Below are 3,297 nucleotides of genomic sequence, written 5' to 3'. Positions count from 1 at the left end.
ATTTCAATTTGTTTATTTTAAAATTAAAAGAAATCATTATTTTCTACATTAAAACTTTTTGTCATCGACAATTTTTTATCGGAGTTATAAAATCATTATTCATTAATTTTTTATCGCAGTTATAAAATCATTATTTATTTACAAAATAAATTCTATAATTTCTAACTTAACCCGAAATTAACCTTATAACCCCCATTACTGTCATGATGAAAAGCTTGCATTGCAGGATTAAAATTTTTAGAAATAATTTAAGAATTTGTAACGATTTTTTAAAAATTATTCTGGCCAGCCTTAGAGCTCAGAGAATGCATTTTTCTCCCAGTTTTTATATTTGGAACTTAAAAGAAGGAATAAGTATTTTAAACCCCGACAAATAAGCATTTCTAGCCCCGACAAATAAGTATTTTTAACCCCGGCAAATAAGCAATTTAACCCCGACAAATAAGTATTTTTACCCCGACAAATAAGCATTTTTAACCCCGACAAATAAGCATTTTTAACCCCGACAAATAAGCATTCTTAACCCCGACAAATAAGTATTTTTAACCCCGACAAATAATCATTTTAACCCCGACAAATAAGTATTTTTATCCCGAAAAATAAGCATTTTTAACCCCGACAAATAAGCATTCTTAACCCCGACAAATCAGTATTTTTAACCCCGACAAATAAGCATTTTAACCCCGACAAATAAGTGTTTTTAACCCCGACAAATAAGTATTTTTAACCCCGACAAATAAGTATTTTTAACCCCGACAAATAAGCATTTTAACCCCGACAAATAAGTATTTTTACCCCGAAAAATAAGCATTTTTAACCCAGACANTACATCTTCTATTTAAATTGTGAACATGTTCTTTTTGTTTACATTTTAAAACAAAGAAGAAAAAAATTTTGCGGTTTAAAAAAAAGTTTTTTTTACAAAATTAAAAACCTTTAAAACACATTTTTTAAAATTTTTATCATTCATAAACTTTCCCTATGGTCACGTGATGTCCCTAAAAAAATTTGGGACCTATCGGTTCAGCCGTTTTGACGTTTATTGGATACAAAAAAACACACAGACACCCAGACAAGCCAAAAAGCCAAATTTATATATAGATTTGAGAATATTCTCATATTCCTAAACAAATTTTAAACGCCGCAATTGATCAATTATCCAAACACATAATTTTTTGAAAATATTTTTTTCATTTAATTTACGTTTTATAACCCCAATTTATCCTTTAAGTTTGGTATTTTGGCAAATGATGCATGATGAGGGTAAACGTTCCAGTGTGTTCACATGAGAAACTGCACAAATAAGATTAAAGATTAAAGATTTTCAAAAATGATCGATACTGTCCGTCAAAATAATAACTAGAAACTCTTAGAGACATTTTAAAGGGGTCATATTGGTTATAATATGTTTTTAATGGGGGTATTGTGAGTACTTTTTCTTAATTTATTCAAAACAATATAGATAGAACTGTATTTTAAATCTTACTTGGCATCATCGAACGATATTTCCTTCTTCCTGGTCTGAGTTGACATCCCTGCTGTAGCTGAGTGTTGGAGACTAACTCCAACCTGAGGGAGAGAAACCCGTCCTCGTGATCTCCCTCGTTCCAGGATACTCTTCATTCCAACCCGCATTTTTCCTATCTTCAGCGGGTCCCTGAAATATTAAAGAAAATGAGATTTTGCCACAAACTCGGATTTTTTAATCCCTATATCTCTGTAATCCGATGTCGTACAACGTAGGAATTAGAAGATTAGAGTTTGTGTCAAAAACTCAATTCCTTTACACATATGAGTTGGTTTCTTTATAAAATAAAGAACTGTTTGTAAAACTTATTGACAGCTGAAACTAAATTATAAATTCATGTTGATAATACTTTTGTTTCCCTCCGGATGTTGTGATCCGGGGGAAAAAGGTTTATTTCATAATCTCTTAGATATGGAATATAAAAAATCTACTTTTTTCAGTTTAGCGAACACTCACTTAGATCAAGATTGTTTTGCAGTTAAAATTAGAAGATGCATTGACAAATTTTCTTAATCATGTAAATGACATTAAGTTATTTTTTCAATGAAAAATCTATTTCTTGCTTAGTATTGACGTCTTACATAAGCATGCTGCAGGGTTACTGATCAATTCTAACATTTTCTAGTTTTTGAACATTTGGTAATATTCTCTTGTGTAACTAAGTATAATATCAAATCTGGGAATTAAACACAGAGAAAGCCCGCGGGCTTTCTCTTTAAGAATTCTTAGGATCTAGGTAAAATAGATCAAGGAATGTAAATTTTATTTCTTGAGAAGAAAAGAACCTTAAAACATTTCTGATCTAAAACTAAGCTTGTTCTAGCTATTCTTCGTTCTTTGGCTGTCGTTTCACAACTAAAAGTATGATGCCTGTAACGAAATCTGTGCTGTATTTAATATTATCTAGTTTAATCTAGATTTAACAGTTATCAGAAGAATTATAATTAATATAATCTTTTAATTTAGTTTATTAAGAAATGTTTAAAAATGTCTGAAACCCGGAACGTATTTATGTTGTTGCAGCTGGTTCAAGTTTCCTCTGCAGCAGAATAATATTCAAGTATTCTAATCATGCAAACTATTGAAACTATTTCAAGGGAAAACACTGAGTGTTCAAGGTTGGATTTATCATGCTGGATATTCAATATATATATACTATACAACTACAAAGTACAAACACATGTGATTAGTATATTACGTCAGCTGATTATGCAAGGGAATACCAATTCTGTGTTATTTTATATTATCTGGACTAAAACATTTTCAACACAATAAATATAAAAAGGTTTTGTGAGAACACCGTGTAAAGATTTGTCTATAAATGAGAACACATGATGTACACTTGAGTGTGTTCACAGTTCACAAAATGAAAGAGATATCTCCTACACGGTTTGAACCTTACTTCAACGGAGAAGAATTACTCGTGACTGGAAGCAGAATATAAACCCTCCTCCTCCCTCCTCCGGATTCTATTTTCTCAGAGTCCGCTGTTCATACTTTCTGCTGCTGCGGACCCCCGCCCATCCTTAGACATATCTTTTGACCCCGTTTGATAATTCGTCGTTAATACGTGTCCTAATCAGTTAAACTCAAGTTTTACCTGTAATAGTTTTGAATTTTTTCCTGTCCTGGAGAAGGAAACGTTGTTTACTCCTGTCTTCTCTCTAGACTGTAATTGTGTATAGAGTACACTAGATACATTCCTTTTGCGGATTTCGATAGTTTCAGTTGTGGAGTTTCTCAAACTAAATTGTCAACTAACAGTATCA

General features: G+C 31.6%; 1 long non-coding RNA gene across 1 annotated transcript; it reads right to left on the bottom strand.

Annotated features, from left to right (window-relative positions):
• Positions 1–1,526: 1,526 nt before the first annotated feature.
• On the bottom strand, positions 1,527–3,297 carry LOC111698100 (uncharacterized). The gene is made up of 2 exons (XR_002764472.1): positions 3,129–3,297; positions 1,527–1,657 (listed from the first exon to the last, which is right to left on the bottom strand). It is a non-coding gene; the product is annotated as an uncharacterized LOC111698100 (long non-coding RNA).

The sequence above is a fragment of the Eurytemora carolleeae genome, unplaced genomic scaffold, assembly GCF_000591075.1.
Source record: "Eurytemora carolleeae unplaced genomic scaffold, Eaff_2.0 scaffold64, whole genome shotgun sequence".
Classification (NCBI taxonomy): Eukaryota; Metazoa; Arthropoda; class Copepoda; order Calanoida; family Temoridae; genus Eurytemora; species Eurytemora carolleeae.
The sequence above is the reverse complement of the archived record's forward strand: the minus strand, read 5'-3'. Positions and strand labels throughout refer to the sequence as shown.